Source organism: Pan troglodytes, chromosome 5 (genome assembly GCF_028858775.2).
Source record: "Pan troglodytes isolate AG18354 chromosome 5, NHGRI_mPanTro3-v2.0_pri, whole genome shotgun sequence".
Classification (NCBI taxonomy): Eukaryota; Metazoa; Chordata; class Mammalia; order Primates; family Hominidae; genus Pan; species Pan troglodytes.
The window spans coordinates 160,988,108-161,011,466 of NC_072403.2; positions in this window are offsets into that span (position 1 = coordinate 160,988,108).

Consider the following 23,359-nt stretch of genomic DNA (forward strand, 5'->3'; position numbering starts at 1 on the left):
GGAAATAAAAGTGCCTGCAGTTCCTCCCCTCAGCCTTCTTAATTGGCCAAGCTTTTTTCCTCAAGATGGGATTTTGAAAAGCTGTATTTTAAAAAGTGTATCAATTTTCATTCTTGTAATTATACGACAGCAAAAAAAAAGGGGGCTGATAAAATGAACTAGTCATTTACTCATGTTGTTGCATATTTTAAAAAGCAAACAGGTGATTTTATCAGTATTTCCACAGTTGGTTTCATGTCGGGGTGCTACATCTGAATCATCTGTCTCTGTTATCCAGCATCTACGGGGCATGTCTACCGTCAGGTAGGAAAGGAAGGATGTGCCCCAGTTCTCAGTGTCTACGATGATCTGTTTCTCAGACATGTAGCACTTCAAAACCTGGACCACTCTAAGCTCTCAAGTGAGTAGTCTTGATCTTGAAACACCGTTCTTGGGACATTTCACTGCTGTGGTCAAATGGAGCTGACAAAGAGAAACAAACTGTGCTCCCTGTGTGTCTGATGCTACATTCCAATTATATGTGACTGTTATATAAAAGAATCAGAATGCTGATACAAAAGGAAAGAAAAATCCACTTTGGTAATGGCATGCTTTATTTCAAGTAAGAATATGAGAATCTTAAACAGCAGGTGATAAGTGGTGACCTTTGTTCATTTTGTTTGTCCTTCTGTAACTCAATCAAATGATGTTTGACTCAATCAACTTTAGAGCCAAAAATACTCAAGAAAAACTGGACCGTGCCGTATCTGGGGTTGCTTGTGTGGTCTGAAGTTCTTTATACATGTGCCATCACCTGCGGGTTTATCCAATGAGCTATTTGGCCTTAAATGAATTTTATAGATAATGACAGTATTTCTTAAAAGGCAGGATGACAGCCGAGCGCGGTGGCTTATGCCTGTAATCCCAGCACTTTGGGAGGCCGAGGCGTGCGGATCACGAGGTCCAGAGATTGAGACAGTCCTGGCTAACACAGTGAAACCCCATCTCTACTAAAAATACAAAAAATTAGCTGGGTGTGGTGGCGCGCGCCTGTAGTCCCAGTCACTCAGTAGGCTGAGGCAGGAGAATCACTTGAACCTGGAAGGCAGAGGTTGCAGTGAGCCGAGATCATGCCACTGTACTCCAGCCTGGGTGACAGAGCGACACTCCATCAAAAAAAAAAAAAAAAGAAAGAAAGAAACAAAAAAACAAAACAAAAAAAAAGCAGGATGACAATCCATAGCTATTAAGAAAAATAGCCCTCTGGGTCAAAATTGTGAAACCCCCTTCAAGTAAAGATAAAGAGGAGTTATTTTACTAACACAGCTTATTTCACATCAGATGATAAAGAAATCTCTAAAAAATAAACAAACATAATGTTTTAAATATCCTGCTACAGAAAAGTCTTTTTTGGGCTAAAACCAAAAATCCAAGTCTGTTAAGAAAAACACACAGAACTTCTTTCACAGCCCAGCACATTCATTGTGATATCACGTGGTGTTAGTCAGCTAGGCCTACCGTAACAAAGTGCTGCGGACTGGTTGCCTTAAACAACAGAAGTGTATTGTCCCATAGTTCTGGAGGCTGGAAGTCTGAGATTGAAGTGCTGGCAGGGTTGGTTCCTCCTGAGGCCTCTCTCCTGGGCTTGCAGAGGGCACCTTATCCCTGCATCCTCCCGTGTCCTTCCCCCGCGCTTGTCTGTGTCTTGATCTCTTCTTCTAAGGACCGCAATCATATTGGATTAGGGCTCACTCTAATGACCTCATTTTAACTTAATGACTTCGTTTAAGACCCTAATATGGTTTGGCTGTGTCCCCACCCAAATCTCATATTGAATTGTAGTTCCCATAATCCCCACATGTGAAAGGGACCCGGTGATGGATAATTGAATCATGGGGGTGGTTACCCCCATGCTGTTGTTCTCGTGATAGTGAGTTCTCATGAGATCTGATGGTTTTATAAGGGGCTTTTCCCCTTTTGCTGGGCGCTTCTTCTTGCTGCTGCCACCATGTGAAGAAGGACATGTTTGCTTCCCCTTCTGCCATGATTGTAAGTTTCCTGAGGCCTCTCCAACCATGCTGAACAGTGAATCAATCAAACCTCTTTCCTTTATTAATTATCCAGTCTTGGGTATGTCTTTATTAGCAGTGTGAAAACAGACTAATACAGATCCTATTTCCAAAAATGCTCACATTCTGAGATACTTGGTTAAGACTTTCATATATGAATTTGTGGGGGACACACAATTCAGCCCATAACACCCAGACTATAGCAGAAAAGTTAGGGCAGAGGAACTGAATTCCTACTAGGAGAGAAGCAAGCCTCAAAGTGCAGATTCCTATAGTTGCATTGGGGCTCTGGAGCAGTGATCTGGTCCATTCCCTCATTTTACAGACAAGGAAAACCAAGGTCAAAAGAGGAGACACAAATATGTCACATGCTGACTTTGCCCATTGAGGGTTCCCTTAACTTTTGAAACAGCTACCAAATTAAAACTTTAAAAAGATGATATAGCCAAAGCCCATCTACAGACCTAGGATCCAGAATGAAAGTGATGAGGCACTTTCAACCACACCCACTGCCACCTGCTGCACTGGAGCAGCCTCACCATAGGGCTCTCCTGGGAGCCAGGGCTTTGGAACTCGCCTTTCCACAGAGGGAGGGGAGGCCCTATTGGTTTTCAGTCACTTAAGTCCTCAGAGACAAATCCCAAATAAATATTTTATTTTTAATTTTTCTGTCTGCTCAAAAGACACAGAGAGGTTCTTGTTCCTTGGTAAACAGACTTGGAGCATGTTTGCCCATCTCAGATTACAGAGTTTTATTTCTCTTAAAGGCAAAATGAAGATTCTTGTCCTACTTCCTGTAACGAGTTTCAGATGGACCCACCTCCAAAAATATAGTCAAAATGCAGTTCATAAAACTAGGGGAAGTCAAGTACAGACATGTCCCAGGAAAGCAGAACCAGAGGAGAAGCAGACCCCGGGCACTCGCAGGACTATTTGACTCACTGGAGAATTCCCTTCTGCCAGGGCAGGCTTGGCTCACTGCTCCAAGCACTGCAAATTCCCAAGGAACACCCAGGCCCACAGATGTTCGTGGGTCACAGAATTGTGAACTGACCACTTGTGCATTTTGGATTTCAACTTGTAAACACGGGGATTCCCTTTTCACAAAAAGAAAAAGGAGAGGATGAAAAATCACCATGCAAAGGAAAGTTGTGAGCTAAGTTTTTCCTTTTGGAATCTTGGCATGCGCATTTAGCTATCTTCAATCTGGCTTTCACCAGACGCTGTGTGCTTTGAGCAGGGGTGGAGCAGTCTGCCCTGTGCCGCTCTGCCAGAACATTCAGACTTGACCTGTCACAGGCCTCTTATTCCAGTCATGAGCAGACACGGCCCAGGAGATGGGCCCTGCCAGACACAGCAGGCTGCCTTTGAGGTGCAACCAGAGAGGCAGTAAAAACCTGGGAGGAGAGCATTTGACTGACTAGGCTGGGGGCTGCCCACCAGTCAAGTCCCTGAGTTCAAGTCCCAGCTGTTCTGTTTCACTGGGCATCAGTGTAAATCATTTGACCTCCATCTGTCTGAAATCGACTCAGCTGGAAAACATTAGAAAGAAAATAAAACATCTACTGAAAACCAAGAGCTGCTTCTGGGATGAACCATTTCCCACCCTTGACCCCTAAATGCTAAAAGACTGAGCCACAACACTTCCTAAGCTGATAAAAGGTTTGTTCTCACCACAAAACACTGTATCCCCAGCAAGAGGGCATAGAATTACATATAGTCATTCCAGGTTGCCTGAAGCCCCCGTTCCTTCATGTCTGCAAGTGACATTGCCCAGTATGCTGTGAGTCGATAGACAGCAGCATTTCTGAAATGTGAATTGAGCTCCCAGGAGTAGGCACATCCTCCTGGGCATGAGATAGAGCAAATGCAGCAAGGACCTGTCCTGAAGAAGCATCGGTCCCTTCCTCCTGGCCTGGTTTCCACTGTTCTGTTTACTGTGCCATTATCCAAGATAAACCAGGCTGTGGAATTCCACTTTTCTCAAGCATTCTTTGGGACGAGTTTGTCTAGCTGCAAGTTACAAGATTCAGCTCTAATTCACAGCTTGTACTAAATACAGGCTTCCTCTAACTTATTTAAACTACTGTGTGTATCTGTGATCCCATGACTAATGGTAATAATGAGCCTAAAACATCCATGTGAATTAATACAGGTTGTGCACAAAGAAAAGTGTTAGTAAAAATTGGAAACCTGGCAGGACGGGGGTACTAAACTTCTTGGAGGGTCATTTCTCATTCTCAGAAGTAGCGTTACTGCTGTGATGTGGGAAAAATCTGGCAATGATTTTGTGGGCTGGTGATGTTTCCAGCATGGTTGATTCCCCATAGGACTGCCATGTTGAAAAACTTTAATGTGTTGTATTACTAATCTTTCAAATGCAGAAGAGAGTTAAGACACTGACCACAAACTTCCTTATAGTCACCTTAAGTTTTGCACATATCAGATTTACTATTTGCTTTTTCTCCTTTTGGCACACTTTCCTATATGGTGTCCATCTTTGGAAACTAGTGAAATTCTAGTCCAATGTGTATTCTCAAAGGATAATTCATGAACCAAGTGTGTGAGATAGGCATGAAAAAAAATCGTGTTAAATAATTTTGGAAGTGCTGCAGTTCATAGTGTGGTGTTACACAGTATGGTAGTATATTCAGAGTATACTAAGGACTCATGCATACTGAAGCATTTTTAAAAATTAATTGATCTTTTGTTGAATTTCAAATTTCTCAAAAGTATTTGCCATGAAACCCTTATTTGCATAAGACCCATTGATATCCTGTGGAAGTAGTGTTCTGGAGACTACACTTTGAGAAACAATGCTTTAATGCAAATTATTGGATTACATTTTTCCTCATTGGAAGAGTTGTTTTCCTTTTGCTGTGGTTCAATTTTGGTCCGTGCATCGTGCTTGAAGAAAATATATTTGCATCAGATGACGAACATGTTGATAAAAAAAAAAGATGGGGACAAATAACATTTTTAGAAAATAACAAGGATTCATCTTTCAGTTTTGCTTATTCTCCTAATTACATTTCTCTATCTCGGGAAAAAGTAGAAACTCTTTTCAAGGTAAAATTTTTTATACTTTTCAATATTATTTGGGTACCTTGAATTAATTCATGACTCCCATGAGGATCAGTGATTAAATCCAACCAAATAAAGGACATCTGTCCCCCTTTCTTCCTTGGGCTACAGTTGCTTGTGCAGTGGAAAGGAAATCTATGATGAAACAGAAATCGCAGGTGTTTCAAGTAAGGTTGGTGATGGGGATGAGATTGCTCAGCTCCGGAGCTCTCAGCTACTACACACTGGGGCACCTGTGTTGTTCAGTGCACTAGGGGGCGCCGTATCCATAACAATTTACTCAAGAAATCACAAGTTCTTTCCAAACCTCCTTTCTCTCTCTCACTTGCTCATTTTCCTTTATTGCTTTAAAGCAGTATGGCCCAGAAGAAACTCATGGTTGGTGCATTTACCTGGTACATTTACCAGTGTACATACACACTGTTGATCAATAAGTTATTAGCGTTCCCAGGTCTTCTGGCCTGATTTAAGTTTTGTTGCTATTATTTTTAGATTAGCGTTGTATTTTTAAAATCAGTCTTTATCAGATCATCTTTCCTGAGTTTGTTGTATAACTAAAACATGATGACAATTCTGGTTCAGTAATCAAGAGGTGACCCATGTGATGACTGTCCCAGATAACCTTCAGGCAATACCATAATTGCCACAATAAAGATAAGTAGAAAGTGTGTTTAATGCAAAAAACAAGGATATAGGAAGATGTCAAGAAAGAGGCATTGCCCTGTTATCAAGGCCGGCCACACTAGAAAAGGATTCAGGTAACTCTCAGTTTAAATTATTTTCATCTACAAAAATTTATTGGCACACATAGGGGCTACATGGGAGGTCAGTAAAGACCTCAGTAAGGAGAAGACCTCATGTGGGATTTGAGCTAGAGCAGCGGAATTTGCAGATAATAGCAAGGCAGATCATAAGCAGAAATATCACTCGGCCCTTGCAGCAGATTTGCAAGAAAGAGGCATTGTCATCCCTATGTGTATAACAGGAAACAAAGGCTCCATGAAGTTAAACAATGAGCCCATGACAGCACAGTAAGGAGCAAAACCAGGATGCACACTCGAATGTAACATGCTCTTGCTTTTTTTTATTGCTTGTAGGAGGCAAGATAAGATTGAGCCAGATTGCTAAAAATTTTGGAAGAAATTTTTATTTATTATAAGGGCAATGAGTAAGCCTTGGGCATTTCAGAACACAAAAGTGACATGAAGAAATCATTTTCCTTCTTCTAAATTAATTAGCACCCTGTGTATCTCCCCCAGCCCTGCCTACTTCTTTGCAGATCTCTAATCTCTGTGTAGATGGTTATATGGATTAGGAAACTAAGGCTCAAAGAGGCAAATTGATTTTCAAGAGGTCACATAGTGGGTATAGTTGATTCTAGAACCTTCTGGCTGCTTATCTAGCACTCTTTTGTCTACATTATGCTGCCATAGCCAATGTATAGAAAGTCATTTTCATCATTCATTGAATATGTTTATCACATAATAACTTCAGGGTTCCTCGGTGAACAGCAGTTGGACTCTTGGTCTGAGAGTTTGATTAAACATAATAGAGACAACTACTGTTCATTTGGGGCAGTTTTGAAGGCTCTAATTCCAGACACAAACCTGAAATGAGAAGACCCTACCAAACTAAAACCTGTGTCTTACCTGATTTGATCTTTACTACATTCTACCTACGCCTTTTTGCACAAACCTGAATTTCAAGGATGTAAAGAGAAAAAAGGGCAGTGTGGTTAGGTTTAGACATAAACTTGGTTGAATACAAATTAAAAATGTCCCCTTTTCCCACTCCCTGTAAATCAGTATCCAACTCTTGGGTGCAGGATATCGAGTGGAGAAGGGGAGGAGTGGGGCAGAAGGAAAAGAAGTCAGGAATCCAGGCTTCGCAGTCTCTCTGCCACTTAACCTCCCTTCCCCCAAAGACTCCTCTTCATTTCATCTCTGGATTTCCAGGTACTTAACCCCTGTGATGGTCAGGTGAGATAGGAGAGGTTCCTGTTTCAGTTATAACTTGCACTGGGGCTGTTGTCAGCAAATCCAGGCCTCTAGCTATTTTCCAGACTGGTCAGAACACTAACCTGAAACCCAGAAGTAACTGCCAGGGCAGAGGTAAGTCACTGGAGGCTTCTGCCTCTACATAGAGCCTTGGATCCCCCAAACACTCTTAGATCCTGGGAGTACCGATGTTTGCCTTTTCTATCTGCCCTCTTTTCTTGGCTTCTCCTTTCTTTCTTTTTAAAATAGCATAAATGAAAAATACAATTCAAAATTAAAATGAGTTTATTACTTCAAATATATCTTTGTGCTCCAGTGAATTGACAGGATTTATTTATGCTATCAAAGTAAATCAAATGAATTTGATTTTGGGGGTGGAGATGAACTTTAAACATAGGCAAAATGAAAGAAATCACAAAGAAAAAAATACTAGAATCTCTGAGTTTCAAATAAAAAAGAACTCAGTTAAAAAGTAAACAAATGAGGGGAAACATTTGTAGCAGACATGGCAGATAAAAAACTGAAACTGCTAATCTTAAGGAACTTACATAAATCAATAAAAAAAAATGTGCAAATGACACATTCATTCTCGGACCTTAGCTATTTCAAAAGCTAAGAAACAAGAAAAGTGTTCATCCTCATTAGTAATCAAAGAAGTTTGAACAGAAGCAACGTGGCATCACTGGAGATGCTTTGGGGCAAACATATTTAGGTATGTGAATGCCTGAGATGAGGAGAGAGGTTAGTGAGGTACTCACTCTCGCTCTGCTGATGGGAGTAAAATTGATACATTTCTGAAAAGTAATTTGGTAACTCAGATAAAAACCTACAATAAACACTGAGATTTTAACTATTTTGAAAGCCCTACCCCGAATACTTATTTCGTAGCTATAGCATCAAATCCAAAATCTAGAATCATCTAAAGATATTAGTCATGTAAGATCAAATTACTCAAAGTCGTAGTCTAAAATGCTTTGATAACAATATCTCTCAACCTTCAAGAAACGTGAACATAGCTTTTACTTGAATTAGAATATGTAGGTTATAGTACATTGCCTAAAGAAAAAAATTGAGTCTAAATTTAGTCTAAATGAGACTAAAAAAAAATTTAATCTCATTATCTTATAGTCACTCTAGATGTAAACCTCAAAACTCTTTCCTTCTGATTGTGCCACCATAACCAGCCTCCAAAGGTGGAAATGATTTCATCATCACCAGCTTAGCACACTATCCTGGACAGGCCATTTCTAAGCCCAGTAGAAACATACATTTGCCAAAGGCAGATATAATTTTCCACACTTTCATAGTGGATACAGGTAGGACCAGATTTGAAGCTGGAGCTTTTCACTTAGGTGGGTTATATTTTAATTAAGAAGGTCATTATGAAATTCCACTAGGTCAAATGTTTCTAGAATATTGTCCCAGTATCTCTTGCTAATTTCATTATAGTTAAACATTTGTTGAAATAGAATTGGTTGTGAAGAGCACAAACCCATGTGAGAGTAATTATTCTTGTAGAGAATCTCTACAGATTTGCTGGATTTTCTCTTTAGCAGAGCTCAGATATCTTCAGTTTGCCAAGTTCATGCAGAGATTCTTTTCCAGCTCATTAAGTTAGAAAAGATATTTCTCTTTTATACCCATGTAAATGTGTTATCTGAAGCATCACATTCATAAATGAGAGAATAGACTTGTAATTTAAATGGTCATAACCTAGGGTTTAAACAATCCCCTATTGTCTGTTTCTGCATAGAGCCAAGAAGACAAGTTTTGCCTCCTTAACAAACGAGATGATTTCAGGATCTGAACCAAAATTTTCAATTTGTCTGGGTTTTTTTTTTCCCCCTCCCTCTGTCCTGCACAGGGCCAGGCACACAAAGCCAATCACTTTGTGTGTCAAGTAATATTGGTGATTTTCTGTACTCCACAATTGGGGTTATAAATATAATCCAAGTTATATTATATGACTACTTATACTTTTGTTAATTGTATGTACTTGTTGGTTTCGGGTGCCAGAAATAATCCAACTCTAACAAGTTCAGACAAAAAGAAAATCTATTGGAAGAGCAGAAGGGTATCTATAAAATCAGAAAAAGAATTGAAAAAGCAAAAATGCAAGCAGGACAAGGGTGCAATGGGGCTCAAGGGCAACTGGAACCAGGGACTGAAATGCTACCTGGTGTTTCTCCCTCTCTCTCCCACCCTTCTCTCTTTTTCTCTTTTCCAGACCAGCAGAAAATGTGCCCCCTTTCCCTTACCAAAAAATAAAAAGCTTCCAAACCTCACTCTCACAGCTTCTGTCACCACAGAGGAGCTGGCTTCTTGCTAGTTACAGTTCAGAAAAGTCTTGGGGAAAGACAATGATTGGTTTAGCTAGTCAGGGACCCCCATCCTTGAACCAATCAGAAGGCCAGGAGGAATGTTCCCATGGTATAAATCACTAGATCTCAGAGACTGGTAAATACAGTAGTCCTCGTGGATAAGGAAGATATGTTCCAAGACCCCCAGTCGTTGCCTGGACTCAAGAATAGTACCAAACCGTGTATATGCTTATGTGTTTTTCTATACATACATACCTATGAAAAAAGTTTAATTTTTATTAATAAATTAGGCACTATCAGAGATTAACAATAACTCATAATAAAATAGAACACTTATAACAAAATACTGTAATAAAAGTAAGTGAATGTGCTTCCCCCTCCCCCAACCCACTACCACCCACCCCCAGGCCAAATAACTTAATATTTTTGGACCGAGGTTAACTGAGGGTAACTTAAACTGCAATAAGTGAAACAGAGAATACGGGAGACTACTGTGAATAGAGCCGCCACCCAAAAGAGGTTCCACTACAGGGTCTTTTTAGATTTGCTGTCTGTCGCCCAGGCTGGAGTGCAGTGGCGCCATCTTGGCTCACTGCAACCTCTGCCTCCCAGGTTCAAGCGATTCTCCTGCCTCAGACTCCTGAGTAGCTGGGATTACAGGCGCACACCACCATGCCCAGCTAATTTTTGTATTTTAAGTAGAGATGGAGTTTCACCATGTTGGCCAGGCTGGTCTCGAACTCCTGACCTCATGATCTGCCCGCCTCGGCCTCCCAAAGTGCTGGGATTACAGGCATGAGCCACCACGCCCAGCCTAGATTTGCTTTTGAAAGCTCTGCCCAGTATTTCTATAGCCTGTCACAAGGCACAGCGACACTTGTTAACAATAAAATAGTGAAAAAATTTTCAAACAAGACTTAGAGAAGAAAATTAAGATCACCCACAATCTCATCACCCAAATATAAGCACTATTTACATTTTAGTGCATATCCTTCCAGTCTGTTCCATGTGCGTATATCCTTTTCTATACATATAATATTCATTGAGATCATGTTAAATATACAACTCTACATACCACCATTCACTTAATATGTAAAAAGAATACTCAATAACATTTTATACTTATAAATCTCTATATCAGGGAAGCTGTGACATCAGAATATCTGTGAACTTCTTGAATTTGTGTAGAGAATCATAAAGGTATAAGCATATTGGTGTGTACTTCTTTTGGGAAGGGGGTCCATATTTTCATCAGATTCTCAAAATGGTCTGTTACCAAAGAAAAAGGTTAAACACTACAGCATTTAAGTTTTCAAAGCACTTTCACATAAATTACAATACACTCACAGCTGCTACATATTTAATATTTTACTTTTAACTGATCTCAGGTGACATTTAAAGGTTCATTGACGCAAGGCAAACCGTACCTTGCAAATGCATGCACTTGAACCACAAATGCTCAAGCCAGACCCTTAGCTTGTGGGTGAGCCGTCCCGTTCCCCAGCCTCCCATTGCAGGAAAGCTCCCTTAACCTCACATCATGCCTCACTCTTGTGAAATGGTTAAAACAGCTTACAAAGGCGTGGATAGAGCTGACCCAACCAGTTTAGCCCAGAGCTGTTCCACTGCCTCAATCACTAGGGCTCCTGGACAGAGCTTGATTTTAGGGCAAGACTATTCCGATCATTTAAACCCAAAATTGGATCTCTCAGGCAAATTATTGATTCACCTATGTAAATTAAACTAAGTCAGCTATTATTCGAGTCTCGCTTCCATAATGAATTGTACACAACTTCAGTGGACTCCACCCTTCAGAGCCCTCCTTGAGTCTGTTCTGGTTACATTTATTTAACGGTGACAAAGTTTCCTTTCCACTTTGTGCAGCATAGCTCTCTTCTCTCCACTTCACAGAAGTCACGTTCTCTGTCCCTTGGCACACGCTTGTATCTTAATCTTTATTTTTCCAACTCAGTTGTGGAATTCCACCAGGAAAACCCTTTCTTGCTCAAGAAGAACTGCGGGTACAATTTCAGCTCACCTTGGGTCTGTGTTGCCCCAGGGAGCCCAGGCTGAGGGTGGACAAGCTGCAGCTGCCACTTGAACAGCGCTTTCTCAGGTCTTGAGCCGCTTTGCGTCATCTCTGTTGCTTCAGTGCCTCCATTCATTCCATCCCATTCTCTGCCATACTGTTAGGTGTTCATCACAGTCATTTTCCTCAGAGATGGGAAGATCCACTTCTCAATTATAAAATTATTTTAGGCTTCTCAAGTGTTTCTTATTTGATTCCATTCAGCCCATGTGAAGCAAAATTTAGAGTTTACATTGATGAATAAAAAAGGTATGTTGATCAAATAGGTTCTTTGCCACTTGGAAAGCAACTGGATCAAATAACTGAGAAAATCCAGGGGAGACAGCTGGGAATTATAAGGCCCACGTTGTATTCTAGCTGATCCTCGGAACGCCATCCTGATTTTGAGACAGGCTCCCCTGGGCCTAGTTTCTCATGTTTTTAATGATACAATGTCACCATCTCCTCCTTGGAATGTGAAGAGTAATTCTGAAATTCTGCTGAAAAGGGCTTTCTTTCCAAAGAAAATGACCTAATATCACATAAGAGCACATTGCTAAAATAGCTTTCAGTTCCACTAAATATGTATGATGAAAAAACTTGCTCTTCCCCTATGATTGAGTTAAAGTATTATTCTATATAGTAATCAGGGTTTCAGTAAGCCAAATCCACTTGTGTGGATAAAAAAATACTTGTGAATGATTTTTTTAATCCCTCAAATGTCACTTACTTCCATTTCCATAAATGTAAGAGCCTATGTTGTGTCAAAGTCCCTATTTACTATCTTCTGTTTTCTTTATTCATTAATCTGTTATTTCCAGACCTAATACTGATATCTCACAAAAATTGCTTCTATTTAATTACAATCCTCAGGAGCTATTAGTATGTCATAAAAACTAACGTTGCATTTTCACACGACAAACTGACATTAAGTGCAATCTAACATCTAACCGAAGTTTATACACAAATGTCAGTGGGCTCTGGGCTCCTGATCCTTAAGCCTATGACAATTCAATTTTTTTCAGCCCCCGAACCCAAGTTACTTAAGCAATCTTGATTATATAATAGTAAAAAAAAAAAATGTACCCAAGGAAGTTGTTGCTGATGGAAATATTCATTCATTTATTCAACATATGCTTATGAAGACCCTGCCATGTGCCAAGATCCATGCTAGAAGAGGAAGATTTAGCAGTTACCGAGACAAAGTCTCTGACCTCAAGAAGCTAACATTCTAAGGGAGAAAGGTAATAAATAAGGAAACAAATAAGAAAGATAATTTGATAATGATGGATATTATCAGGAAAATAAAACCGAGTAATATGGTAAAAGATCATTGGACTGGGGTAGGCTTTAGTTAGGCAGCTAATTCATTTATTTAAACAATTTCCCTTACAATTTCAGGATGAATTTCAATTAAACTCTTCTAGATGCCAGAAAGAGGAGTGGGTTTTTTAGAAAGCTTTTTTGTGTATATATTTTAATAATTTATTTTTATTGAGGTATTATTTACGTAAGGGAAATGCACAGATTTTATGTGCTAGAAATCAAAATCAATTTTTTTCCAATTACTAGGGAAGTTTTGTTAGAGTTTGGATTGTCACCTGATTGGTTGGCTTGGGCTTTTTTCTTTTATTATTATTTTTAACTGACATATAATTGTACATATTCATGGGGTACATTGTGATATTTCAATACATGTATACAATGGATAATAAATCCGGGTAATTTGTGTTGAGAATATTCGAAGTCCTCTCTTCTAGCTAATTGAATATACACACTGAATTGTTGCTACTTATAGTCATCCTATTGTTTAGATTTTTAATCACCAATTTCTAACAACCGTTTTCATTGCTTTTCATAATCTAGCTGGAGGACAGATTCCCATTCTCTTCTCCCTTTTAGAGATTAAGGGAAACCAAGACCTTTGACTAAGAATAATTGCACCTGTACTAACTAACAATCAGAGTAGCCATGTATGGCCTCTTTCTGACGCAGCAGCCAGGAAAACGTACCGAATGCCATCCTGTGTTAAAATTGCCTGACTTGAATTTTAACAAACCCACATCATGGAAAGAAGGAAGATGTACATGATGTAACTCATGGAGCATAGTCCACTTCCTGCTAAGATGTTTTTCTGTTCTCTGCATCCATGTATTCCTAAGTATGAAAACGGATTCAAGGAGTGAAAAGAAGACTACAAAGCAAAGCAAGTTTGATCAGAAATGATGCTTCAACTCATTAAGGTAAAAAGTGACTTCCAGAAATCTTTTATGAATACTTGAATGGCAAAAATATATCAAAATAATGCTCCCATCAAGAGAAAAAGAAAAATCAAAGGGCAAGAGACAGTGTTGATCTTGATTTTGAAACCAAAGATTCCTAAATTCTTAAACTCTTAATTCAGCACCTTATTTTGGTTTTGGGGAAAATCTAGTCTCAGTTCAGTGATGCTTTTAATTCACAAGAATATGAAAACTGGATTAATTACGAGAAACAAGAAATGAGTAGTACACACACACACAAGAGCACACAACACAAAACACACGTACACACTCAAATGGCCATTTGCACTTTTGCTTATTTAACTGCATCAAAATCAGGCATCTCTGCCCCTTTAAGGGATGCGCTCTCAGCTTCTGCATGCCATTATTTCCTCTACCTGTCACATCTGCCACCAAGTTTCCTATCATGGTCAGATAACCAGTTTAAAGTCACCAAACAGAAAACATAACGGCCCATAAGCAAAGATTCCAGAGAGCCAAAGACACTAGCATTTGCCTAGCTGCCTGGCTCCCTCCCCAGTGCTGAGGACTCAGACTTCAGTTTAGTGCAGGCCTCCTGGAAGCCCTGCCTGGCCTGGCCAAGGCTAGACAGGGCCCCTTGGTGCTCTCCCCCAGGGTAGCACTCACCACGCTACATTGTAAATGCCCATTTAACCATTGTCTCACCCCCCAGACCACACCCTCTGTGAGGGCAACACCTTGTCTTGTTCACTGCAGTGTCCATGGCACTTAAATGCAGCATTCAGAATGAAGGAGTGAACAAATGAGCCAATGGGTGAGTGGCTGAATGAATGCAGTGAACTAATTCTTTTTCACTGAGCAAAGGAAGGCGGAGAACTTGGAGTGAGAAACAGGAGGGCAGAGTAAACAGGAGAGATAGAGAAAGAAAGTGACAGAGACTTGCCACGTCTGGGAAACCAACACTAGTGGCCCAACATGACCAGAATCCCCCTGGTCAGCTTCTAAGGAACACTCTACGGGTGTTGTATGTAAACATTTCACATGGCTCACGCCTGTAATCCCAGCACTTTGGGAGACCAAGGCGAGAGGATCACCTGAGGTCAAGAGTTCGAGACCAGCCTGGCCAACATGGTGAAACCTCATCTCTACTAAAAAATACAAAAATAATTAGTTGAGTGTGGTGGTGTGCACCTGTAGTCCCAGCTACTCTGGGAGGCTGAGGCAGGAGAATCACTTAACCCAGTAGGTGGAGGTTGCAGTGAGCCGAGATCGCGCCATTGCACTCCAGCCTGGGCGACAGAGGGCGACTCCGTCTCAAAAAAACATTTAAAAAATCTAAAAAATAATAATAAGTGAAGAGGGAAAATCATTCAATATGAGAATCCCCCTCTAAAGGAGCCAAGCAGGTAGGTCTAATAATTCAGACTGTTCCTCTGCTCCATGGTGTGTGGAATGATTTACTGCATCCATAAAGGAAATTGCAGGACTTAGAGCTGAGAGACACTCCGGAGGCCCTGAAACTGGTATGGCACAGACACAGAGCTGTGTCTGAAGATGTGGCTCCCGGGACTGGAGGGTCTGCAGCTGCCCTGAGCCCACAGGTGATGGTGTTCAAAAGAGGAGCGGCGTCAGCAGTGGCTCTGTCCCACGGCTGATTAACGCAACGGAATGTACAGTCAGCAAGGGGGGGCTGCCTGTCAGGCTGTGGACTTACTGTCTGTCCCAGACTGGCTTTGTTCAAGTTTAAGGGCATTGTAATATTTAATATGGCCTGTAGCAATTTCATACCACTTGTAAAAATCATGAGAACATTTAATATAGAAAAAATATGTTCAAGCTTCAACCTAGAAAAATAACTGTGTATAGAACAGAATAAAAATGAGTTCAGAAGAATATTAGCTGATTAACACATTCTATTGAGTTAAGAAACTAGAACCCAGATATACGGGCACAACCAGGAAGGAAAGTGGGAATCTTAAAGGAAGAAGAAGCTTCAGGTTAGAGAAGAGATGACCTTTGACTAAGAAGTCCCTAGTAGTCATACTTAAAGCTTATCACCAAACTCGAACCAATTGTACAGTGTCAGTTAGTAAATCCTAAATCGAATGATCAGCATGTTACCTAGGACACGGCTGCGGCCCTGCGTTCCAGCCGCTATGCTATTCTTTTGCTATGATGAGTTACCCCTGTGTAAAGCAGGGGTCCCAGACTTTTGATTTATGAACCAAGAAAAAAAAATTAATAGAAACATGGAACCAAAATAGGACTGTCAGCTTCCTTTCCCCATTGGTCAAGTAAAAATATGAAGCAAAAAAAGGAAGAGGAGAGAAGGGAATTACTATCTACCGTCACCAGGATTTGGGGCAAAGAATAGATATTTTCACATCAAAAAACTAAGACCATAATCTCCAAATTTAAAAAGATGTGATTTTGTATTTAAGAAAACAGTCATTCATTGTTCTTTTCTCACAGGCAGGCTTTGGGGAACCAGGGGATGGAAGAGTGGAGAAGAATATGGGCTTTGTAGTAACAGTTCAAATATCAATCCTGCCACCTATTAACGAGGGCAGGTAACTTCAGGTTCCTGAGACCTAGGATCTGTCTTCTGTGAAAGAGGCATATGTACTTCACAGGTAATTGTGAGAAGGAACTGAGACAGATACATTAAGGCGTAATAAATGCTAGCACCTTCTTCTGGTGAGGATTTTTGGCCGTCAAGACTAGATGTGTGGGGTTTGGAGACATGGGGAGAGAGAAGGCCTCACTCTCAGTACCCTGCTCCCCAGTGTGAAGGCTCACCTCTTTTGAATCACAAACTCTGCTCAGGCCTGGGTTTTGTGGAGTCTTGTCCTCTTCCTCCCTGTTAGAGAGTCTAATTTAAACCTGATCTCACCTGGCTAAAGAAGATACCTGAAGAGGAGAGTTAAGAGGGAGAGGGGCCCTCTGCATCCTCCCATCCTCAGTTCTCCTTGGCCTGGCCAGGAACTGCTAGGACACCCATCATTTTGATTTAGAATAAAACTGATTTGCCTGTCAGCTATCAAGACAGATGGAGTAAGGGTTGCCAAAAAACAGAGAATTTGGCCATGGCTATTTCTTATATAGACCTTTCCAGCTACAAGATTGATATCAGAGTGTAACATGCGGCTGCAAATGTAAAGAGAGTTAGGTTTGATCACAGCCCTCCCTGTTTCCCTCCTGCAGGCAAATGACAGGCAGGTTTTTAAGGAAAAAGCTAAGGCTCTGGGTTTGAGAGTCGGACGTTAAGTTAGGGACAAAATGATTTAACCTTCTCCCTGGGATATGCTGAGATACTATTCCAAATATTAATTTGCTCAGAATTCAAATTGAACTCTGCAGCTACCTCATTTGAGAGGAAAATAGAGCTCTGAGAACAAAGGCTTTTCCCAGCATCTCCTTAGGAAAACCCCCTGGACTGGCTGTCAGGAGACCCGGGCTTGAAACCATGGCTTTATTGTTCATCTTTTATGCCACAGTTTCCCAATAGGAATATATGACTAATACTAGTGTTTTCTTCTGACAAGACTATGGTAAAGACCAAAGAAAACTATACATTTGAGAAAGTTCATAGCACTAGTACAATAAGCTATAATTTTGATTATGGTCATGTTTATGGAATTTTCAGCTTCATTCTTTCTTTTAAGGTTTAAAGTTTAAAATAAAAACACTTTAAATAAAATTTCAGGTGCAACGGCTCACATCAGTGGTCCCAGCTACTTGGGAGGCTGAGGTGGGAGGAGAGCTTGAGCCCAGGAGTTCAGGACCACCCTGCAACATAGAGAGACTCCATCTCAAACAAAATAGTAAAATAAAATAAAATAAATATTGTTCAGGCCTTCAAGACCTCACTGAGAACTTAGCTTTCAGCCGTGGCTTACTCAGAAGCCATCAAGGGGCTCTGGCCCCTTGGAGAGCCAGGCCACATGGGCTTCTGCCCCACCACGAATTCCAGTTCCTTAGCCTGTGGAACCTCAAGATGCTCCTTAGGGTTCTTGTGTTTTCTAGAGAGCTTTATCTTTTTGTGGCCTCTACGCCCTTTGGTTCCTGCTTCTTTGGATTCAAGGTTTGGGGGAGGGCAAGGAGGGAATAGAGAATAAACAAAGACAGGCAATGCATGGTCGCTCATGCCTGTAATCTCAGCACATTGGGAGGCCGAGGTGGGCAGATCACTTGAGGTGAGGAGTTCAAGATCAGCCTGGCCAACATGGCAAAACCCCATCTCTACTAAATATACAAAAGTTAGCCATGTGTGGTAGCGGGTGCCTGTAATCCCAGCTACTCGGGAGGCTGAGGCAGGGAGAATTGCTTGAACCTGCGAGGCGGAGGTTGCAGTGAGCTGAGATCACGCCACTGCACTCTAGCCTGGGCAACAGAGGAAGACTGTCTCAAAAAAAAGATAATAAACAAAGACAGGTTTTACAGCACACAAGGAAGCCCCATAAAACAAGCCTTCACATGGATGATTGGCCCCTCACCTGCCTGGCCCTTTTTCTCATTCCTTTCTTCTCACCCTCTTCATTCATCTGCCCTCTTCTTCAGGTGTGAAACCCTCCAATTCCCCAATGTATACTGAAGAGCATGTTTCCTTTCCTGACATCTTGCTGCTGGCTGGCATCCAAAGGTGTTGCCCATCCAAGCAGGTTTTTAAAGGAATTTTTTCAGACAAAGGAAGATCCTTCCTCAGGAGGAGTTTAGATGCCAGCTGTTAAGAGCCGTTGGGTAAAACAGTGCTGTCACCAACTGCTATGTGAATAAACCAATGCTTCTCAAAATGTGGTCCTCACACCCCAACACCAGCAGCCTCAGCATCACCTGGCCACTTACTAAAAATACAGATTTGGGCCAGGTGCAGTGGCTCACACCTGTAATCCTAGCACTTTGGGAGGCTGACGCAGGAGGATCATGAGGCCTGGCCAATGTGGTGAAACTCCTTCTCTATTAAAAATACAAAAAATTAGCCGGGCATGGTGGCAGGCACCTGTAATCCCAGCTACTCAGGAGTCTGAAGCAGGAGAATTGCTTGAACCCAGGAAAAGGAGGTTGCAGTGAGCCGAAACTGCGCCACTGCACTCCAGCCTGGGCAACAGAGCGAGACTCCATCAAAAAAAAAAAAAAAAACAACCAATTTGGGGACCATCAGACACTCTTGGAAGTGCAGCCCAGCAATCTGTTTTTAACAGAAGCCTCCAGGTGATTCTGATACTGGCTGAAGTGTGAGAACCACTGACCTGTCAAAGGACCAGCAGCATGCCCACCTTCCACCAGCATAGTGCCTGTGGATAGCAAAGGTTCAATAAATACTTGTTAAATAAACGAACAGGCAAACTACTGATGCCGTGTGAAGAGGAAGAGGAAACAATATAAAACACAATTTCTGCTCCTGGGACTTGAAATAAGCCCAGTGAGAAAGCAATGCACAGATTTGAAGTCTTTACAGCAACAAGTCAACTTACAGATACTGAGCCTGTGTTTCTAATGATGCAGAGGAGGATACCGAGACAGTACAACTGTAATGGTGCTCAGGAGCAGAGCTGCCCTGGACACGGCTGTCAGCCCCCCAGTCCCCCATCCTGTGCCCAGGGAATTCTCAGTTCCACACTCCCTCTTGAATGGTTCATGTCAGAGGATAATGAACTGCTGAATTTTATGGTTCAGACCCGAATCTGCAAGGCTCACAGGGAGAATGCAGTGTGGGCTGCAGGAGTTGTGGAACTCATGCTGAGTTTTTGTTTGTTTTTTTTTTTTTCAGAACAAGAAAGATCTGGATGAGCAGAGATTTATGGAATTTACTTTTCCAGTTTTGGTAGCATTCCAAAGCCTGGGGAGGAAACGTGCAGCAAGCTTTTCTTCATTGGGACTAGATTGTATTTGCCCAAAGAAGGAAGACAGATCCAATAAACCAGGCCAAGATACCTGCAGATACCCCAGGCCTAGCGTGAAACTGTGGCTGGGCTCTTGTGCTACTGCCCCTCTGCAGTAGCTCTGAAATGTGCCTGGTCTCCTCCAACCTTGATAGGAGGTTAGCTTTTCCCATCACCTTGATGCTGCTCCTGGCTTTCTCATTTCTCTCTTCTTGGGCATGACTGCCTCTCTTCCTTTGTCCATGCATTCATGGTATATTGATCATCAGCAGTAGTAAAGTCTGCCTGTGTCTTTGAGAGGTTCCTCCAGCCACAGGTCCACAGCACTGCTGGCAAAAGGCCCTCCAAGTGGTCATGACCTTGGAGTACTTGGAGTTTGGATGGAGGAGAGTGGGAGGTATGAAAAAGCCAAGTGAAACCTTGATGATTTCCCTTAAAGAAAGTAGGCTGGTGCCCAGGGGAGGTCCAAAGAAAGGAATGCTGAATTCGCTAATTCTGAAAAGAATGGCTAAGCTCTAACCTACAGCACATTGCAGCCTGCAAGTGACATTTCCCATAAAACCTCCAGCAGCTAAACCTGACACACTACGCAAATAATTTAATTAAATAAGAAAGGAAAAAAGGAAGAAAATGCCTATAGAGCTTTTCAAGAACTTGAAGTGTGACACACCCATGCAGGAGTTAAAAGTTGTCTTTCAACAGCATTATAGCTTGGTAAGCAATGGAGAACCCAACTAATCATTAATAAGTGGTTTTGTTAGAATTTTTGTTAAACTAAAGATAAATACAGTATGTTTAGCTACTGGGGTAATAACCTAAACTAGTCTGTGAAAGAAAAGGTTAACTGAAATTGGGATGCCTGCAAATCATCTAGAATTTTAGTGGATCTTATTTGTTAAAAACATCATCACAGATTTATGTGTAGAGGGAAGTGGTAAGTGAAACAGAAAATCAGTAATTAGATAGCAGAGCTTCCAGAGGTTAAAAAATACTTTCCAAGTTATACACAGAACAATCCTCTGCAATTATGCTGATTACATGGCAAGTAAATACCTGTGTATTCTGACTTCGGCAACTACAGTATTACTGTCTACTGGGGGAGGAAAGCACACTTCTGAAGGTCACTGAGCATTTGATGACTAGAAATCTAGATGTCCTTGATAGTTAAACAGCAACATACTAAAGATGAAAAACACTATTTCTTTCATCTAATTTTTTTCAGGTCAGCTCACTCAACCTTTTCATGTAATTTTTGAGCATTCTTGGAAGGAGATCAAGATTCCAGTAATGTAACTGCCATGGGGCCAGTGTGCAGACTCAGGGCTCTGATTCAAGGAATCTGAAACAAACCCTCGTACTACCCAGAACTCAGGAAGTCTAATTCTTAGCCTGAAAAATGACCTGAAGTTACATATTTCTCCCCTTTGAGTAACAGCTAAATCCACTCACTCAATGGACAAGCATTTCGTGTGTGTGTGTGTGTGAAGTATATAATTTTTATAATTTTAAATAACATTTTAGATAGATAGACATCCTCAAGCAAGAGCGTAAGTGTTTTGTTGGGCTTCATCTATCATACTAGTTGCTAAGAGATTTTAAAGGAAGCTGAACATTAACTCTACAGATACCAGGTTAGATACATCTTCATAAGCTGAGGAATAATTGGGATCACAGGAATCAAACAAATCCATACACTGAAAATCACAGTCACTATATAAAGAAAAGGAAGCTGCATAGGAAAGCTTCTGGCACTGAGGTTGAGATCACACTGCAACAGAAATTATTTGAATTCTAAGCCAACATAAGAAAAAAAGAATTTATTCTAAAATTTATTGAACAAGTTTGGAGCAAGCATCAATGACCATATGCTTGGAAATGCTGCGTGGGATGATAAAGGTTTATTATTGTTCCCAGACAGGTCCAGTGTAGTTAAAAATGGTGGACGCCAGCTGTCTATTGATGTGTATACTTTGTATAGAAAACATTCAAGGTCAGAGTGGCTGGTGCCCTGAGTAGAGATAGTGCTTTCCAGTGTTAAGGAGGCTTAAAGCACGATGGGATAGATCTGTGTGGTTTTCCCTTCATGCATAAAACAGAAAGAAGTGTGCTCCTGTCCTATCTCCCCACACATCTCCCCCACCACTACCCCTGCACACACATTCTTTCCCAGCAGCCTGCACCTTCAGAAAGGGGAAATTCTCATCACACATTCAACTCTTAAAGAAGCATAAGGAAATGACCAGTCTTAAGGACCCTCCAGGGACACTGTTTCTCCTGTCCTTCCCTTTACTGCTGTGTCTATTCTCTTCAGCCAAAGGGTGTCATGGAAAAAAAGAGAAGGGGCACCCAAGCCAGACTCTCAGTCATTAAAGAAGCACCAATCATTGAGATTGTAAGAACTAAGACAATACAATGACCATTCAAGTAAGATCTTAGGATTTCTGGTGACTGTATACTCAGCTATGTGCTGTTTAACTGAGAATCTCAATGATCCAGGTGTCTTTGTCCATGTTCAGAGTGAAGAGCCTGGAGGTTACAGATAATGAATCCCCATTGATCCAAAGTTATTGTGGATAAAAGCATTCTAGCTAATTGTCTATTCATTCTAATAGCTATTTACTCAGTTCTATTAATATTGCCCTCAGAGTTTGCATTCATGTCTGGCTCCCCCAGCTACCCTGTGAACTTCTGCAGGGCTTATTCCTTCATTCACCTACCAGTGGCTACTCAGAACTTCACATTTGGAGACATTCCAAAAATGTGTATTACCTCCCACAGCTTCTTGCCCTTAAGGCCCTGCTCCTTCTGGTAAGCCGAGGGTGCCATTTTGAGAATTTAACACTGTGCTATGCCCCACCCTTGGTTTGAGTTCAGGCTGACATGGTGGCAGCTCCTGCCCAGCCAAGGAGAGACAGGGAAACCAGGCTATTTTATGCACATCCAGGAGAATACTCACTGCCCTGCAGTGGGCTGCTATGAAACTGAGATGTGAGTAGATTACACTCCCCACAGCTTCTGGCCTATGCTGCTTGCCTGGGATGGATACCATCCTCCCTGGTCCCAAGCCCAAGACACTATTTTAAGACATTAATGCTGGGCTTGAGACTTTTGGGCTGAGCTTGGGCTAACATGGCTGCAGCCACCACCTGGCCAAGGAGGGACAGGAAAACCAGGTTCCCCTATGCATACCTAAAACAATATCCACCACTCTGCTATGGGCTGCTATGAAACTCAGACTTGAATGGGCTGCACTCCCCATAGCTTCTTGCACACACTGCTTGCCTTAGTGGGCCCTCATATTCTCTTGTCACAAGCCCACAGCTAGCATGATTTTTAGAGTTTAACCCTGGGCTGTGCCCCACCCTCAGACCAAGTAGAGGTGATGAGGCTGCAGCTGCCACCCAGCCAGGGAAGGGACAGGGGAGACCAAGCGCCCTTAAGCACACTTAGGACAATACCCACTACCCTTCTACAGGCATCTGTGGGGTGGAGGACTGGCTCACCCAACCTATTGCAGCTTCTAGCAATACCTATTTGAACTGCTTGGGTCCCAGTGGGTTGCTCCACCACTGCTACTGCCATCACCCACATGACACCAGCTTCCCAGGGGCCTGAGAACCCACCCACACACCTAGCCCACTACTATTACTACTAGCTTCTAAGCAAGCCACCTGGAGCCCCAAGAATCAGTGCTCCAGAGTCCACTAACACCAGAG